This window comes from Pezoporus flaviventris, unplaced genomic scaffold (assembly GCF_033815535.1).
Source record: "Pezoporus flaviventris isolate CSIRO_AGI_PZ_B2104156 unplaced genomic scaffold, CSIRO_AGI_Pfla_v1 ptg000016l, whole genome shotgun sequence".
NCBI lineage: Eukaryota > Metazoa > Chordata > Aves > Psittaciformes > Psittacidae > Pezoporus > Pezoporus flaviventris.
In genome coordinates this window covers 11,952,531-11,973,058 of record NW_026892564.1, presented here as the reverse complement: position 1 = coordinate 11,973,058, position 20,528 = coordinate 11,952,531, and the positions used below count along the sequence as shown (strand labels likewise).

General features: G+C 38.1%; 1 protein-coding gene across 2 annotated transcripts in view; it reads right to left on the bottom strand.

Annotated features, from left to right (window-relative positions):
- The window catches only part of PTPRR (protein tyrosine phosphatase receptor type R), a 149,787-nt gene that overhangs the window by 98,495 nt on the left and 30,764 nt on the right, over window positions 1-20,528 (bottom strand). The window contains exon 1 of one of the 2 annotated variants that reach the window (XM_061454802.1): window positions 9,295-9,437. The exons of the other annotated variant lie outside the window; for it this stretch is intronic. The gene's annotated coding sequence lies outside the window, so the exon portion shown is untranslated. Of the gene's footprint in view, window positions 1-9,294; window positions 9,438-20,528 lie in introns of those variants that run through there. 2 annotated transcript variants of the gene reach the window in all.

Genomic DNA, 20,528 nt, shown 5'->3' with positions numbered 1-20,528 from the left:
AGGCATAAAAAAGAAGATCAGGCATAGCTCTAAGGGATCAGGTGAAAGATTTGACAAGTATGGTAAATTCAAACACGTGTCCCTGAATAACAGATTTTCATGCTGATCTTTCTGACAACCAGACACAACTTATAGATTTGTTTTTTCCATCTGGACTTTGCTAAGGTCATGTATTCACCTTGTGATAGGACGATAAAGGAGCTGTTGTGTTCCTCCAGCAGCAGTAAGGAGAAGAGGATTAGGCAAACAGAGCAGAAAGCACAGACCTCTTAAAAATCTGGAACCAAAGCTGCCTGAATTCAGTCAGAATCTTTCCTTTGACACTGATGGATTTGGGGTAGGCTTGTACTAATTAAGCAAATGTGACGGTAGGAAAATTGCTATTTCTCTGTCAGGGAAACAGCTAAAAAAGTATTCACAAGGTGTCATTTGCTTCTGTCAAAGCTTTCCACTGTGCATCTCTTCTCTGGTCTGTTGTCAATAACTTTAGACATCCCTCCCTTTTCAGATGCAAGCCCCTGTCACAACCTGACACTTCTGTGGGCTACTTCTTGGGGGAGAGGAAGATTGTTTATTGACAGCTGCAATGTTAGGATTTAAACCATAAATCAGGTTGTTGTGTAAGCCTCCTAATGTCTATTAGTTTATGAACTAAGGACTGAGGAACAGCCTGCTGGTGGATGATCTTAAACTACATGTTCTCACATAGCCTAATGGGGTGGAATGTGTGCAGTTGTTTCATAAATATCAGTAAGTAATTTCTAGAGGGATGGTGAGAGACTATTTCTAAAGTCTTTTCTTTAATATCTTTAACAGTGGTCTAATAAAAACAGTGTCCCCCAGAACAAAAGGATGCTTTTACTTATAAGAGAGCAAGCAGAAACTCAAAACATCTTGCTAGAATGCAGATTCGATTAAAACCCCACAGAGGATGCTGTTATGAAAGGGACATAAACCAGATGGGCTTAATTTCTTCATAAACTGAGAGGAAAAACAGAGGAGTGATTTTTCAATTAGTTTCAGAATCGGCTTGGAAGCTCTCTAGGAGTGGAAGAAAACCTCTCCATTATACTGATATGATATTGAACTGTACTGAAATGATAAACAGCTACAAGTAGGTGCCTGACAACAGATGTACCTGTTAGGTCACTGGGCTAGATTTGTGCTAGTGTAATTTCTCTTAAGTCAGTAGTGCTATACCAGCTGTATATTTCATTCATCATGTTTCACCATCTAGACTTCAATTTTTGGAATAATCAGACATATTGTGCATGGTGGGCTTATGGTGTAGCTGCAAACCAGAAGATCTGCCCTGAAACTATTTTTGGTTATTTCCGTCTTTTCTCTCACAAACCCAGAAATCTGTAACAACATATACTGTAACTGAATGGCTGCATCTTCTCTTATAGCAACTTTGATGAAGTACCCAGGGATATTAATTCAGTATACACAATACAAACCCTGCTTAGTATTTTTCATGACACTAGATGATAGCGGCAGTGCATGAAAAAATAGTTCTCTCTGTGGTCATGAATAGGAAGATATAAGAAAATGAGCATAGGCACTCATCTAGCATTTACTTTCCACTGTCAAATAGTAGAAGGGATTTTTTTTAAGCCCTTTCTAACAGAAAGCAGTAAATTATCCCCACTAATTAATTATTTACATCAGAAGTGAAAGCTTTCCATGAATCCTCCACATATCTTTCAAAATGTTTGTGTTTAAGACAGATAATATATCAATTCTTTTAAATGTGACATTTAAATAAGCATATTATTGCCAGCTGCTCACTGGCAATAATAGTTTCCAAAATACCTTAGTGTATCATAGCTGCTGAAGACAGGGTATTCTGAATTTTTGAGACTGCCTTATGAAATATAAACCCATCTCCCTGTCAGGGAGAAATTTAACTACTTCTTATCTCTAGCTATAACGGTCCCTACTTTTCCAGATTTACCCAATGACAGTGGAAAACATCATCGCTCTGTGTATTCCCTCACCCCTGTCTGCTGCATAATTGCATTTTTCCATGCAACTGGGAGACCAAAGTACCTCTGTGCCAATTAGCTTTTCAGACCTTTTTAGGTAAGGGAATCAAGCCTAATTGAAATACACTGTGACAGTTGGGACGTGGCAAATCATGTCAACACTGAAAAGGATGAGAGGCAACTGATCAGTTACCCTGAGGGCATTGCCTGTTATTGAACATGCAGAGAGGCACTCTAATAGTAAATTAAGTTTATTATTACTAGTATTATATAGTAAATGCTACACAGGATCTCATCATAGCTCTTCAGAGCTCAGTGAATTAACTGTTCTTTGCTGGCAATGGAAATGTGTATTTATCCGTATTAAGTATTTCACTAAAAAGTCCTAGGAAATAAACTATTAATATACAAATAATCCTGTCACTGCTAGGAAGGGATCACTGTTAAAAGTTCCTTGCCTTTAAAATGTTTTCTCACAAGTCCTGACTCATGCAAATTCAGACAGCCCTTGGAAAGGCTTAAACCCTTCCTTTATACTCTCAGTAGGAATCAGGTCTAGAAACTACCATTACAATGAAAATCAAATCAGTTCTTGAAGGAAAGACAATTTAAGGCCACTCTCAGAGCTGGAAGATGTTGTGAAGGGTAATCACAACCTCTGTTTCTCATCGACATCTTTTTTTGCTTACTATTACCTCAAACATGATAAAATTACAGTTGAATGCCTGATGTTTCCTTCTGTAAGCAATCACCTTTCTCATTACTGACAGCAGCCTAACAGGCAACTTAGAGATACCAGTTCAACTATATTCCCTTCTGCTTTTTGAAGCTGTCAGTTCTGGGAGAGCCAGAAGGCCACAAACAAGTCAGGAAATGGGCATCCTCACTTAAAGGAAGGTGTCTTTCTGTTGGAACACTCTCAGGCATAGCGTGAATTACACGTTGAAGCAGAAAAGCTGATGACTTTTTTTGCTTCTCCACTTTTCATTTATTCCTGTATTATCAGAGATGTTCCTATTACTCATTTAAACATCAGGTCTGCAAGACTAAAATTACTGATAATTTTGCTGCCAAGCAGAGCTCATTTCATTTATTTCAATCTCTGCTAAAACCTGCACCCTTCTCATTACCACCCACATTCTCTGCAGGCTGGTGGGAGGACTGCCCTAGTCAGATGGGAGATATTGACCTATATCTCATCATGAATTCAGTTTCTCACCAGAGATTTGCTCTGCCATAAGAGAAAAGGGAATTCATTCACTAATGCAGGAAGCATTAGCATGTGCAGTTATATCATCTACAGAGAATGAACTTCATTAACACAACCAATACAGAGCCACAAAACCTTTAAAGAGCATCTGAGCTCTTTTCTTTTATGAAACATTACCATTGATTTACTTTCCCAGACATACTCCTTGTTAGAGGCTGATGGCTAGCTGAAGTGTTTTAGAAGAGGAAGAAAAATCTCAGAAGATTTCATTTCTCTGAGGTCGACATTTATTTGCAGATTATTTTCCATTTTTTTTCCTGTTCTCTCATAATATCACAGCATTTGTAATAAGGGAGAATGTCTGCCCAATATCATCTTATACGACATTACGCAGTTAACAATTAACTATTAATGGAAGTGAAGATTCAGGGTTTATTTGCTGTTTTCCTTTCTGTTTCTGTGCAGTTATGCTAAATATAGTTACAAGTGAGAACAGCTCAGATCGTGCTGGGAGGCTAAGAGAACTTCTTAAATGTATGCAATACATGTTTTCCTGCTACAGCAGACAGGTTCAAGTAACAATGTTATGTGCCCGCTTGGGCTTTCTTTTCTCAGCAGGTAATATAACTCCTGCACCTCTCCACAGCTTCATAAAATATTAAACTATTTTTCAGAAGTATTTTCCCTCTCTCACTGGAGAACTGAGTGGGAAGAAGAATAAAGAAAAACACAGAAATAATTTCAAGGTGATTCTTCATGTGGACCTCTTCGACTGTCTGCTTTCACATAGCTTTAGGATATACATGAGCACTGAAGTAATTCATCTGACAAATGCTTACCAAATTGCTATGAAAAAAGGCATACAGATAACAGTGGTTGGTACGGGGCAACAAATTTGAATAGGATGATACACATTTGATGGAAAGGACAGGAAGTCCAATCATGACATGGTGCAGGAGAATACTGGAAAATTTCCTAGTGATTTTCTATGGAATATCTGGCAAAAATGGAAAGGCAGCACATATATAACATGATAGTTTAAGGCCTGAGGAAGGCCAAAATGAAGAATGCCTTTGAATAGAAATCTAGATTAAAATCTTTATAGTTAATAGCTCCTTCACAGAGGAAGACTGGAGACTGGATATCTCTAATGGAATCCTGTGGTGTCAGAGAAGGAAGCAGAAAGTTTCCTCAGAAATGATCCTCTGAAGAAAAGATAGGAGGGACCTAATAAATGACTTTTGGAAACAGGATGTGGATGGACTAGCAAACTCTACTGGTCTCTGCCAGCAGTCAATCTGCATGGTGATGTGGAAGGTCAAGAGATTTAGTCTTAATCATTAGGGAAGCAATATAGTTGAGTTGCATGAATAAATCCAGTGTCTAGAAGAAATACTACTAGAGATAGCCACTATTCTATTTTCCTTCCCCATTCCCTAGCTAGGGATGAAATGAGTAGAAAAGAGGAAATGAGGCAGCATAAAAGATGTAAGATGAAATGCAAGGGAAGGAAATGATAGCAAAAGGACTAGAAAGAAGTGACCATTAGTCACCAATGTGTAAGGCAGAAACAACTAAATTCATACCTGTGGACCTTCAGTAGAAAAGCCAAAGAAGTTTCGTATTCCTGAAGAGATAATTTTGGTGGTTTGTTTGCTTGTTTTTCCTTCTGTTACTTCCTACCCAGCACTGCCCCATGGCTTCTTTCCTGTGGTAGCTGCCCCAATACCAGTTCTCAACTTACGTTCATGCCAGCCTTGTACCCCATTACTAAGACAACCCAAAAAGGGTATGACATCCTCAAACATCAGTGGAGGGATTAATTGCTGAATAAAATCCTGAAGGTGCAAGAGATGAGCGTACCTTGCAGGAAAGTAGCTGCACACTGTTAATACCATGAGGACAATTGCCACTGAATTCAGTATATATTCCTATAAAATATATTCCTATAAAAATAAGATTTGAGAACACACTTATTTTACAGAACAGTTTGTTCTATACCGGGGGAAGCGACATCTTTGGTAGATTTACAGTAATGAAATTTTTTCTGTGACCTTTTACTATGTCTCTTTACATTAGGAATAAACGCTAACATCCCACATATTTGTTTAGTCTGGCCTTCCTAGCCAATATTCTCTTAATATATTTAAAAGTTTCTAAGATGACACAAGGTGGGTGGTTTTCTTTGCTCTGAAGCAGTCTATTTTCCAAATAATTATTCCCTCTGATTCATCATTTTGCATCCTACCAATGAGATAAGCATATGTTGCCTGTAGCTGTGTACTTAGCTTTATTACAGGTAAGAAGGACAACAACCAGCAATAAGTGAACAAATATTTGCAACCTATGGTTACTGCATAAGAGTTCATGAACACAGCCATGAAGACACCTGAACTTTAAACAGAAAATGGCATGGTAACAGGGATTGTATATTAACAGAACTAAATTACTAGGCTTTTAATTTCATTCAGAATATGCTGGGAGGATTCTAAGCATATCTTCCATAAAGGTTTATGCAACATGACTCAAACATATTTTAAAAATCCAGATAAATTAATTGGTTTCCAAGAAATATTTTCATTAGAATTTTTAGTTGTCTGAATTTTCTACAAAGAACGACTGCTATTTCTGAGTGAGGTCACATTTAAAAGAATAGGAGGATGGAAACTGCACATCACCTTTATTAGCGTTAGAGCTAGTTTAGCTACTGGCCAAAAGCTTTTGCTATGATTTTGTCCTAGTTTTGCTAAAAAAAAACAACCTAAAAACTTAGTCAAAAGTCCCTTACAGAATAAGTTATTATTATAAAAGGCTGTTTCAATAGAATATGTTGCTTCAGTAGATTTTTTTCCCTCCAAAATTATCTAAACTCCTTCATATTATAAATACATAATGCTTTATTAAGAATGAAAACTTCACATTTTCACTACCTGTAAGGCTGAAGAACACTAATAGTTTTATCCTTAATGACCATTGAGAGACCTTAGTCACCAATACCTATATACTACCCATACAGAGATAAAACACAGTGTTGAATTAGAAAACACCTTTTAAAAATAAACATTCTACAAAATTTCCTACTTGCACCCAATAATTTGCAGGTTTCAGCAACTTACTAACCATACGTACAAGAGCAGAGCAGTCTTTTGCCCCTCACTGCATTCCAAAAGGCTTGAAAAATATCTGTATGCTTTTGGGGGGGGGGGGGGGGGGGGGCAGGGAGTTCTGTCTGTATCAGCTCTGCTGATTCTGTGGAATTAGTGCAGCAAGGATAATACAGGTCAATAGCCCTAGTTCAAAAGCCTTCGTATTTTCAGATTATTTTGTTCCGCTCCACATGATTTAATGCATGGAGGATAATATAAAGGCCTTGGGGAATTATTCTGTCTCCTCCATGCTTGTGTGATACTTACTGTAATGCAAATGGGAGTTACATGTGTGCATCCAGGGAAGAATACACCATGGGTTTTAATATGATAAACAAACAGCAACCTAGGCTCAACTTAGTTTTTTCTTCAGTGTACATTGGAAGCACAGAAACAGTTAACAGGTTTTTAAAAAATAACTACTCATTGAGCATCGTGGATGTAAAATTCTCTACCACAAAATAACTGGGGTGTTTAAAATCTGATTAGACAGACTTGTGTCACAAAAAATAAGTTTATTAAGCATTTCAGAGACTTGCACCACAAAAACCATACTTTACTATGATATGCATTGACTGTATAAAAATACACATATATACCTATAAGAAGTGTATAGCTATGCATAAATACATGTATATATAGGGAGTTACATAGAACATGGGGAATTAAGTGCTGTTTTGTGCAAGGACACTGTGCTACTTTGAGAAAAATGTGCTGGCAAACCACATAAATGGGAAACTGCCTTGGAGAAGAGTTTCAAAATGGGTGATACCACTGAATGATACCATGCATACACACACGTGCCCACACATGTGTGGAACAATTAAATAGTGGAACAATGAAATATTGGCTGTATTGCTTTGAATGATCACCTCTTTCCCTACAATGCTGGAAACTGTACATTCATAATTCCAGCATGCAGGTAGATAAGTGGTTTTTGTACATACTGACCTTTTCTAATAATTCTTTTCCTTCCTGAAGTGACTAGGCTATACATTCACACACACATGTACAGTTAGAATTAGAAATAAACCACATGCTTTGAAAGCCTTAAATACATCTGGTCTAATTTGTAAGCTAGAGAATCTCTGAAGTAGAGAACACATTGTATGAAGACAGCTTTGATTCAAATTCTTTTATTCAGTTACCAAAGCAAGGCAGGGAGTTAAACAAGATAATATGACTTCCTTTGTTTCTGAGGGAATTATTTTCTCTGAAAGATTCAAGTACTTTTAATTGAATCCATTTTTAACTTCTCACCATGCAGTTATAAAATTTGAAACATGACCACAAGGCCATTAACAAAGATTTCAAAAACTATGAGAAGGTCTGCTAATCAGAAAAACATAAGCATGGGTGGGTTTTTTTTTGTTGAGTCACAAATGTCTTTCCACAGCAAACTTTTTGCTCAAGAGATGTTGCTTAAACCATTCATGTGAAGCTGCCCTGCAGAGCAATTCCCCAAGAACACGATCTGCCAGGGCACATTCCTCAGAGGCCACACACAGTCTTTGATTGCAACTGCAGAACACCTCCCTGTCGCCTGTAAAACCTCATGCTTACACTGTCCTTTTTCACCTTGGCATTGCCACTGCAAGGATGTGGAGCCGACAGCATAGCAGATACAATTAACAGTTCTTGGGAAACGCAGAAACCTCCAGGAACTGTTGGGAGTCCTATAACTTCACTGGTTTCTCCATGACAGATTGCAAGATGAGCTTGTAGCTTGCTTGCTTGCTTGCTTTCATTTGAAGAAGCATACTACAAAGTCTAATATTTGAAAGTTTGATACAAATGACAATATTTTCTTCCTCAGGGAGATTTAATTTTTTCTTCCATAACTATGCATCATCCACATACAATATCATTATGACAAATACAGGGCAATGCACAACAGCAGAAAAGAAACCTGGAAATTCCTTTTGCCCCACTGATTTAGCTGGTGATCTATTGGCATTGGCATTTGTAACCCCTCAGATCTCTAACCTAGTACTTGGCAGCTTCAGGATGATTCTCAGATCCCTGAAAACAGAACAGCTCCAGATCTTTTCCAAATCATTATTTTAATCCACAACAGCAAAAAGCCATCAGCCCCAGAAGAGCTGGATGATATATTCTGTATGAAAGTTTTCCAATTGAAAACCAACTTGGTCTTGTTTTTTCACCAAGAAAAACATAATTTGAATGTTTTTAATATGAAATTTCCAAGCAAGAAATAAAAAGTCAACAAACATATTGGCAAATTTGACCTTATTACAGTTGGAATTCCTGCATGCATTTAGTTTTTGAAAATGAAAATTATGATACATCTTTTTTCCCCTCTAATTCTTCATCCTCAGTCCAAGTTTTTTGCCATCAACTGGAATAGAAGAAAACTATTTCCAGCTTTGCTATTTATTTTCATTTTCTTTCCAGTTTTCCTATTTTTCTGACTGTGCTTCTAAGTTTTTTGTTACTGCTTATTTAACTTATCCAAATTGTTTCAAGTTTTTAAGAATTACAGAATGCAAAATGAAAAAAAAAATTAGTAGTAAAAAACAACCCTGAAAAAAAAACCAGGTACAACCAGTTCTTCTAAATTACATAAGAGCAAAAGTGAAAATAAGAAGAAAGGGTAAAATGGGGGGTGAGCTAAAACTAAGATAAAGTGAAGTCTGATCTAGAAATGTATATAACTTTTTATAGAATATGCAGTGTTGGACAAAAAAATTTCAAAGGTTTTCCTTTAAGAAGGAAAAAAAGAATAAAAAAGGAAAATACAGGTTAAAAGGTTTAAATAAAGGCTAAAAGCATGCCCCATTACCTTTATAGTTAATATACTTTGTGAGAGAATTGTTACAATTTATAATCACCATTGTTTACAGGTTTAGGATGATTATCTGTAGTGCTAACTAGCCATTGACAACTGCAAAATACTGAAAGACATGTAATGACATGAATAAAGTCTTACCAATCACCTCTTTCTCATAGCCTTCTCTTTTCCAAGAAAACATACTGGAGATGATGCGAGCTTTCTGAATTCAAGACACGAAGGATGAGGAGAAGGATTTCCTTGCCTGTGTAAGACTACAAGAAATAAGCTTTGACCTCCCCGATCTGCCTTGTTAGCTGTGGTAGAATTCAGTGCTGAAGAGTCTGTCATTCCAACAGCTTCAAACTGAGCACCATACATTAATCATGAATTTCAAACTTTGATTGGCAGAAATGAAAAAAATTGTTAAAGCAGATGGCAGCCTGTAATTTCATTCCCTGCTTTGCCTTACCTGCAACATCTGCATGCAGCACCTCCTCTGCAAATTAAGCCTTTCACTCAAAATAATAATAAACATATTTATAGACTGATTTCCCAGTTTTACTGATAGTTTAACTAAAATTGTCATATAAGGAAAAGTAGATTTGTTTCTGCTAGAGGCATATCTCACCATGTCAGATTTTTTTCAGTTATATTAATGCCATGTTTTTTCTAAGAGATGGATTCATTACAAATGATCCGTCTTCATTAGGTAAAGACAGATCTAACCTACTGAATGTGTTACATGTGACATAATACCAATGAGCTTGTACCATGATTTTTCTTTTTAGTATTACAGTTTTAAGGAGGTGTCCTGCATATAGAATTTCTATTCTTTGGGTTTTCTACAGTATCTAGTATTAAAAAAAAATAGTTTCATAGAACTCTGATTTTAATGCAAACTGAGTGTGACTTTGCTCAAATCTAAACACACTGAATTAATTTCTAAAAGTTTGCAGTGAAAACCAGTCTATGCTTTTAGCTGTGGACTAAAAATTATCCAATTTCAGATAATACAGAACTAGGAAGCACCAACCATATTCCTAGATCAAATTTCTTTTTATTGAATTCAACCATGTCATATGAACCCATCATAAATTGAACCTGTAAGAACCCAGAAAGAAAAGCAATTGAATCAATACCTTTTCTCCCTGAAACTCAAGGAGTATGGATTTTCCTTGATGCTAGTGTGAGAAAATTCACTTTGGAAGCACCTTTTCAGCTATATTTCTATACAGGTTTTATTTTTCTTTTAATGCTTTTTACTTCCTAAAGTCATTAGTGTTCTATTTGAAAAACTCCAAAACTGTTAATGGATGTATATTTGCAGCTACCTCTGTATGTGGCAAAATCATATAATATCCTGTCTGAATGGAGGGGAAACCGAGCCAGAACCAGTCAGGTTACACATTTAATCATCCTGGACTAGGAGGTCCAGGAATTGCTGACAAAAAAGAGATCTGCTCATCAAGCACACCTCACTCAGCCACTTTGCCATGTAAGAAAAGCAGCCTTTTGTCTTGCATGTAGCAAACTCCAACAGAAACTTCGAGACATCCAGAACAAGTGGTGGCTCAACCTAGCAGAAAAGACTCAATTATGTGCAGATTTGGGTGACCACAGAGGATTCTATGAGACTCTGAAAGCAGTGTATGGACCCACATTTCAGGTTCAAAGCCCCTTACTTAGTGCGGATGGCCAAAGGTTTCTTACAGATAAAATCTCCATCCTGAATCGTTGGTCTGAATATTTTCAAACACTCTTTAGTGCTAACCGTGTAGTCCAAGGTGAAGGAATCCAGCACATTTTACAAAATCCAGTGAAAAATGAATTGGATCTAGCCCCTACCATGGGAGAGACTCTTAAGGCTATACAGCAGGTGAAAACTGGCAAGGCAGCTGGGGTCGATGGAATCCCACCTGAAATCTGGAAGCACGGAGGCCAAGCACTTCATGCTAAATTTCATGAGCTAGTTGTGCACTGTTGGGAACAAGGTAAATTACCATCAGGTTTTCATGATGCAATCATCATCACTCTGTATAAGAAAAAAGGTGTAAAGTCAGACTGCTCAAGCTACCGAGGTATAACTCTGCTCCCCATTGCTGGAAGAATTCTTGCAAGAATACTATTGAACACATTAGTACCCGCTATCACAAAAGAACTTCTACCTGAAAGTCAGTGTGGTTTTAGAGCTAATAGAAGTACCACAGACATGGTATTTGTTCTCAGACACTGCAAGAAAAGTGTAGAGAACAGAATAAGGGGCTCTATGTGGCTTTCGTTGACCTCACCAAAGCTTTTAACACTGTGAGCTTGGAACGATTAGGTTGTCCCCCCAAGTTCCTCAAAATGATTATTGTTACATGAGGATCAGCAAGCCCTTCCCAATAACCAATGGTGTGAAACAAGGTTGCATTCTCACACCAACTTTATTCACAATCTTCTTCAGCATGATGCTCCAAAGGGCTATGGTAGACCTCAATGAACAAAACAGCATTTATATTCAATACCGCACTGATGGTAGCCTATCCAAACTAAGGCGACTGAAGGCCCACACTTAGACCCTAAATCATCTTGTCCGTGAACTGCTTTTTGCTGACGATGCTGCCCTTGTTGCCCACACAGAAGCAGCTCTGCAGCGTTTAACATCTTGCTTTGTGGAGGCGGCTGAGCTTTTTGGCCTGGAAGTCAGCTTGAAGAAGACAGTAGTTCTCTATCAACCTGCACCACAAGAAGATTATCATCATCCCCACATTACCATTGGCGAGTCAGAGCTTCAGTCAGTTCAGCAGTTCAGCTATCTGGGAAGCATTATTTCCTCGGATGCCACGATTGACAAAGAGACAGACAACAGAATAGCAAAGGCATATAGAGCCTTCAGAAAACTCCATAAAAGAGTCTGGTGCAATAAACACCTGAAGAGAAGTACAAAGATTAGTGTCTATAGAGCCATTGTACTGTCTACTCTTTTATATGGGTCTGAATCATGTGTTGTCTACCGCCATCACCTGCGACTCCTGGAACGCTTTCATCAGCGCTGCCCCTGTACAATTCTAAACATCCATTGGACTGACTATGTGTCAAATGTTACTGTCCTTGAACAGGCAGGGGTCACCAGTATCGAGGCCATATTGATGAAATTGCAGCTGTGCTGGGCAGGGCACGTCTCTAGGATGAAGGATCAACGCCTCCCTAAGATCGTGTTTTATGGTGAATTTGCCACTGGTTGCTGCAAGAGACGTGCCCCAAAGAAGAGATATAAGGACTCCCTGAAACAATACCTTAGCTTTGGCCATACTGACTACCATCAGTGGTCCACCTTGGCCTCCAATCGGGAGACTTGGAGACACAGCATGTATAATGCCGTTCACTGCTTTGAGAACTCACACAGAATTAGTCTTGAGGAGAAAAGACAACGTAGAAAGAATTGCATTCCATCTATACCATCCAAGGAGACCTTTCACTGTGCTTTTTGCAACCTGATTTGCCTATCTCACATTGGCCTTTTTAGTCATCAGCGCGCTTGTAGTAAGTGTGGGTAAAGCTCTTCCCAAATCTTCATTCGTGAAGTCAAGCCATGATGACGCATCTAATCTGTGCTGGAGCTGGTGACCAGATTAAGATTACTGTGGACAAAGGTGTGGTTTAAATCCTATCCTCCATCAGAATGATTCATACCCAGAGCTGTGGAGGAGGACTCTGCTTGCCTGTTTATGCTTAGCCTGTTTCTACACCCAGTACAGTATAGGAGTTACTGTACCCTTACTCTTTCTTTCTAGTAATTTAAGTATTAGGGATGTAATCCAAAGCAAAAATGATGTGGGTCCAATATTCTCCCTTTTACAAGGAGACTTCAAGCCAAACTCCTCAACAATGATTGTTGTCTAACAAGCCTGAGGTTACTCTAGGACTTCCAGCATTCTTCATCCACTGTTTTAAAGACACTTCAATGGATAAGAGGTCCAGATTTTGGAGGGAAGAGATGAAGAACAAATGTGACTGTGACTGCAATTTAGTGACTGCTTTAGCACAGAAGGAGGCAAGTTATGGATTCTGTTCCCTGGTTTTTATCCAGTAAATATTTAATCATACCAGTATTTGGTGGTTTTTACTTAGTTACTAACAATTAGCAATACTTTCTTTGAAAATTATAACCAAACACATACAAAAAGTACTCATTTTTAATTTATAAGCAATAAAGCAAATTCTTGCAGTAAGTACCTCATTTTATCCTGAAGTTCCTGAACATAATTTTGTTCCATCTTTTAATGTTTAATACGCTTCAGAGAATTAAGAATGAATTTTCCTCTTATTCATGATTATTAAAAACCATACATTATTTAGCATACATATGTATGTATATATATATATCACCAAATTTGATATCCTGCTTATGACAGGGGCTTTATTTTGCTAACTATTTTACGATCTTGCATCTTAGAGGACACTTGGTGGCACCATTCACACTCATGCTGAAGGACCAGAAGAGGTATTAATGGGCACATGGTCCCTTCCTGTGCATCAAATGTCCACAGATACCACCTGATGAGTCACAGCATTTTGAGGTGCAATGTAGAGAAACACAAATAATTTTCTGAAACTCACAAATTAACCATGGCTACTATGCGATGATGGCCACACTGCTTCCAATACCTGATCTGGCTCATTTACATCTACCTCATTGTATGGGGTAGATGAGTCCTCATTTGCTATTCTGGATTCTAAGGGGACTATGTGTGATCAAGCCAACAAGCAGATGCTCATGAGAATGGTTCTTATAGAGGCTGAAAATATTGAGGTGCTTGGCTAAAATGTGTAAGAGTGTGGAGTTTCTTGAACATAAGAACATCTGAGCAGATTAATGTTTGTAATCAGAGGAAATGTGTGTCGGGAAGGTGTCCTGCTCCAAAGGCTCCAGGGCAGAGCTCTGACCCTCTCAGAAGACTGTTCTTCTGCCAACCTCTTTCCCAAAACTGAATCAAACAAGCTGTGAGACAAAGCCATGGTTATCCAAGTAAACTACTGTTCTCCCACGTGCCACTCTCTCTGGTATCATTTCTGTCACAGGTATTTCACCTTTATTATCGTAGTGAGAGGAAAACAAACAAAAGGAAGAGGTTAAAATGTGGGAGTTCTGCTTGAATGAGTGCTACGAGATTAGACAGATGCACTTTTATTATATGTTATTATGTGACATGGCAAGTCACAGAAAGAAAAGCAATTAAGGAACCAGGAACATTTTGTTTATTTGAACTACATTGCTGAAGGAAAGGTTTTTTCTGGATCTTTGCCCTTCTGAATATATTTCATGTATCCTGGACTGCAATCCAAATGTTGTAATAACTAACATGCTAAGTTAGGGGAATTGCCTTTTACATTGTGTAAACAACCTTCCAGCACTGGTTTGCAAAACTTATGCACAAATGCTCTAAAATACCAGGATGATATTTAATAGACTTAATATTGTTTGTCGTTGATGAATCAAGCCAAATGTAAACAGATCAGGTCACTGAAAATCAGGCGTTAGGTTTGTCCTCAAAGAAGCATACCATGATGCTATTAGCCCTCCTAGGAAGAAAGAAAGGACCAGACAAGAAATGAAGGATAGGTGCATTCTGGGTGGCTCAAGTGGTCTGAAGAGTCTGTCAGGGGGCTTTCAGGCAGAGCTCAGTGTCACAGTGACCAACAGCAAGTACTGTAGGTATCAGAAAGGTATTCTAGAACCACAGATACGATCCCAGTGGCTATTCAAAACAATAAAGATGCAGCTGTCTATGCTCATGGATATCTGAGAGCTTTAAGACGACACATGGTCATATTCACAGGACTCAAAATGACAACATATAAAAAGACATCTCCTCCAGTCCCTTCTATGTTCCTTGTTCATTTCCTGCACTGCGATGCTGTGCTCACTGCTGGCCTGTAGCTTTAATTTTCCTATGCACTGAGATCTCAGACCCATCTAGGCAGAAACTACCAGTGAACTTGAGCCTTTTCTACTATCATCAAAGTAGAAATGAATACAATACCATGACCTGTGCAGCTATTTTTCTAAGGCACTTTCAGTTTGAGCAAGTGTCTGTAGGATGGGACCTTCAGCTCATTCCCCTCAGTAAGACACAGGAAAATAGATGCTCCAGCGTTTGTACTGATCCCCAGAGACACAAACTAGATGTGGCTAGACCATGGGACAAAAACACCTATGGGCCCAAAGTATGCACAGGTATTTTTCACACACCTACAGTGTAATCGACACCAAGCTAACAGAAAAACATAGAGGCATGGAGGTACACTAAGCGTGAAAGAAAAGCATTAAAGAAATAATAGTACATATATTACCCAAGACCTTTTTTACATTGTAAAGACATCATACAGGCAACAGAGTTGCTGAATTGTTCCACATTTTCTCTAGCCATGTTTTGACTTTACAAAAGCGCAAAACCCACAGTTAACCAAATGTATATGGTTAATAGTTATTTAAAACAATTCCTCTAAAGCCTCTGTTTTCCCCCTCACTTCAAAAATCCACTGTCAACTCTCCCTATAAAGCTCCACCAGCTTAAAGGCAGGTGTTACACTCACTGTCAGTAAACGGAATTCTAAGAAGTCTCAGTAAGAGGATTTTAACTCCTCTAAAAAGAGTGTTATGGAAGCAATTTTATAAGAAAAGGCCATTGCTGAGCAAAACTTAATCATGTTTGTATGATTTACCCTTTACAGATTAACACAAGTATTGTAATATTTCATAACTACCATCCTTGTAGAATTAATCAGAGCTACATTAGCCTGTAAACTGAAATTTAGCTCATTAAAAGCATAAGATGTAATGAGCATTTCAAGTAACTATAGAAAAGAACACTGTTATTCTAGTATTAGCAACATACTGCTAAAACAGAGCTAATTCACAAGTTGTTTATTAAACCTTTGACTATTTTATACCATTCCTTCTAGGGCAAGCATAAAAGCTATTGAAAATTACAAGCACTTACATAATCAGACTTTATCACTGCCTTTTCAGTAGGTGGTCTACATTCCCACCTTCAAGTTAAGAAAGGTGTTCAAAGAATTCTGTTGCCTCTCTTTCAGCCAAAGCCTTTCCCCAACACAAGCAAGCTGTTTAATAAACATGGTACTTTATGAGATTAAAGAGCTAGAGATAATCCGTGAAACTGCAGATGAAATAACAGGATTAAGTTATATAGTTAGCTCAGTGGACTGAAATAAATTTAGTTCACTCTGTTGGGCTAAAATGTATGTAAAACCTTTTACTTCCACTAAAACTTTTTCCTTAAAGTTTCTTTACATTACTACCATGGTATATCACAAACTGAAAATACTTCAATAAAACTAAATATGTTTAGGAGGGAAAAAAAGATTAAGAAAAAATCAATTACTTTTCTATTAGTCTATGGGTTTGAAAATCTGAGCAGCATTTTCTACTACTCAGACTAGGAACAGCCTTTCATGCCTTCTTTACTGAGCTATGGCAGTAAACATTTTCTGTTATTATTTTGTTTAATAGCTGTTCTTGAGATAAAATAATGCCGTGTGGAAACAGAACTAAAAAGTCAAAAGAAAACACTTAACTTTACATGCAATATGCTATTTTGAAATACATAGGCAAAAATACACATAAATAGAAGATATATTTTTATATCTTTATATAAGAAATATAAAATGCTAGTTGATACCTTAATTTAGGAAAGGCAGACTCTTAGCACATCCACCAAAATAAGGATGTCTGCTGCTTTCAGGAGTGGCTTATTTTTCTCCAAATTAGTTAAGAAATTTGTTATTTCTGACTCCCTTCCTGCCTCCTTTGGCTCCCACTGATTTCCTCTTACTTAATCAAGCTTACAGTGCTTAGACACCAGAAGGCAGTCTCCTTATTAAGACAGAATTCCTACTGATGAATCAATCTATGTATCTAGTATCAAAACTTACATAACTCCTCACCAAGCAGGAAAGTCACATGCATATGCATATGTATAGACACATCCGCAAACACACTGAAATACAACAGAAACCATGACAACACCTTAGACCAGCTTAGGTATGCCCACATTGCAGCGAGTGCTCGGGTACACTGAGTGCCTGTCCCCAGCCATGCTAACATAAATGTCTTGTGCCCTTCCCACACAATCCTACCCAAAAAGCACTCTTTGAGTCCTGCCATTATCCACCAGCTCCTTGTAGCAAAAAGGAGAGGAAAAATTATATAGGGCAGCCATTGGCACACTAGGCACATAGCCTTTCCTAAGAGATGCACCTCCTTTGTACCTTAATGGAGGCCATTCCAAGCCAAAGTGCTGCTCCCTGCCAATGGATGTCTGTACCTAAGCGTGCTAGATGTCAGCAGTGCCAGCCCCTCTGCAGAGATGTGGTAGGAGGCCAGGCAGCTCCTGTGGTTATCTGGGCCTTGGCCATGTGTACTAGCTGCCAAGATACACAATAGCACACAGGTGGGGAAGGTCCACAGAGCTTACCAGGACTGCACATCACCAACCTGGCCTATGTCATGGTGACACTGACACAGAAAACAAAAGGAAGGCTTGGACATGGATCCTGTAACGGAGTGGCCTGCCACCTTGCTATCTCCAAGGCTAGCCATCAATGTATACCTGCCAGAGCGAATGCCCAGGATGAGATCTCTAAATCATGCCAGAGCCTTTCAGCAGGAAATCTGATGCTCTTCTGGCAGCTTACTCATCCCAGGGAGAAGAAGGACAAGGTGTCCTGCCTGTATTGTGGTATCGTTAAAAAGTCAGGTTGTGTCTTTGAATCAGTCATGATGCTCAAGAGCACACATGTCCGCAGATCTGCCTAGGTCCCACTGTGGGTATGGTCAGGTTATCTACAGATTTGAGGGCAGTAGCCTAAGTCTCCACTCGAGAAGAAATAGTTCACCTTCCTGCTGTAGCCCCTACACATGCATGGACAGCTGAGAGCCAACAATTTGGCTGGAGCATGCTGCATGGTAAGTTAAGGGAGCAGCTGACAGAAACAAAACACCCTGCATGAATGTGAGTACCATGACTAGAGTCTGCTCCAATAGCTACCAAAGTCAAAAGAACTCTCCACAAAAGCCACATTCCTTCAACTCAGTAGTTCTGTCAGTTCAAGCAACTTAGAGTCTTTTATACCTAGGTAGATAAGAGCATATTGATTAGTAATATTTCTATGACTAATTATATTTACATATATAAATTACAAATATAAGAGATCAATATTTATCACTTCTATCGTGCAATGCATGATAAAGATAGACTGTTTTCCAAGAGAAGGAAAAGCAGACAAAACCAAGATGCCAAGTAGAAACTTAACACTGAATTCCTGTAATTTATTTTCATAACTACAGCTCTCAAACACTGTTAATGTAATTGGTATTTATTCATGATCTTATTACACAGTGGTTAACTGAGACTTAGGAAATACATACACTGTGTGTCAATTGCCTTTAATAAAAGCAATTAGACAGTTGAATGGATATTGTTCATTACCACCTATGAGTACAGGGACATCTGGTGGACAACATTGTTAGTTTGTATTTTTCTACCTTTTTTCATGAGGGATTTTCCTCTAAAGATCCACAGAGTGCAATTTCAACCTATGAAATGACCCACACTTCAGGAATCCTGCATGCTTTTATATTGCTAAGTGACCTTTGACATGTACACCTTATAATACATTCATTTTAAATTAATATTTATTTCAGCTGAGATAACATTTTTATTGCTTTTAAACAAACAATCTTTTCTTTAGTCACCTCTCACATGGCAAATGTGAACCTTATCACAGTAAGAATTTTTTTTCCTATAATATTTTACCAAAAAGTAGCAAATTTTAATCTTGGACTTCAAAGTATATTTTGGTCATGAGTTTAAATGGGATTTTCAGAAATCGCTTATATCATGATTTAATTTCAGGTCAGTAAGTACACACATGCATATGCTTCACAATAACCCCCACAGCACCTAGACTCCAGAAGTCCAGGAAGCATTTCAGGAGTAAGACAACCCTATACCAACAGCAGGGATACTCTCCAAGTTGGTTTTTCCTGGCGTGACACAAGCAAATAAGCAAATAGGCTTATTCACAGTGAAAAAAAGCAGTTACGTGCCATGAATAAAACAAAATAAATGAGAAAGAATAAGAAACCCAGGCCAAAACATACAACTAAAACTGGAGTTAAGAACACCTGCCATACTGTCACAATATATGGTGAGAAGATGCACATTATAGCTCAAGAAAGTGTCTGCACATCCACAACATTGTCAGAAAACTGGTAACAGAAGGTCCCAGGGTGAAAAGAACTGTGCACAGCAGAGGGGAAGACTATCAAGGGAACCAAAGAGAAGCGTGGGCTAAGAAATATGCAGAAACGGAGAGAGAGAACAGTAAAATGGCTTGATGCTACAAGGAGCAAAAGAGAAAGGGGAAAAGAAAGACAAAGGTGAAGGTGACTAAAAAAGCAAAGGCAAGCCAAGGCACTGGTAGTAGCCTGGGGTAAGAGATAGCACAGAAGAGACACAGAAAGGAAGGTAGAACATTAGCGCATGAGAAGAATGAGAAGGTGTGAGAAAAAGGGTGAGTAGTATGCAGAAGACCAATGCGGCACTCAAAGAGGAAAGTAAAGTTTCACTTCCAGCAGCTGTATGTGGGCATGATCAAGGAAAAGGAATTTGGTATTTAAAATTCTTTTCCAAGTTTGAATTTATTATGAAAGACTTTCAGTAAGATTAGATATTTGCCCTATTATAGCCTGAAACCAAAACACATCTTAAAAAAAAAAAACAAAACAAGACAAGGGTTGGATGAGGAAAGGATTAAAGGATGTATATGACTTGCAGACACAGAATCAGAGAGGGAGTAGATGAAAGAACAAAATCATCAGGGAATTTTGAATGGATGGTGAGACATGTCTTAAGCATGCATTACAGACTAGGTATCGTGGGGGAAGAAACCATTACAAACAAACTCATTACAGGAATGAAAGAGAAGGATAAAAAAGGATAGAGAATTCTGCATGGTAATCACCAAATTGTTAGCCAAAACAGAAAACTATGAAAAATAAGGCAGGATGTATGAAAATTGGCAGTGTTCTTCTGAATCAATGATGTTGAATATATTATATGCCTGGTTGAATGGAGATAAATACAACTTTTATACTGGACAACATAATACAAGCAGTTAGGACTCTTATGCTTATAAGTTTCACATTGGTTCACATCAGTACTATTAGGCTGTAAGTCCCAGTAGAAAATATAATTCAGGAAAGAATGAACAATGCAGAAGTAATGTAGCGCAAGTTTGGCTAAAATGATTGCCTAGTTGACATTATGACTTTAACTAAACGACTCCCAATTATACACGGAGAATTTTTAAAAGTTTTC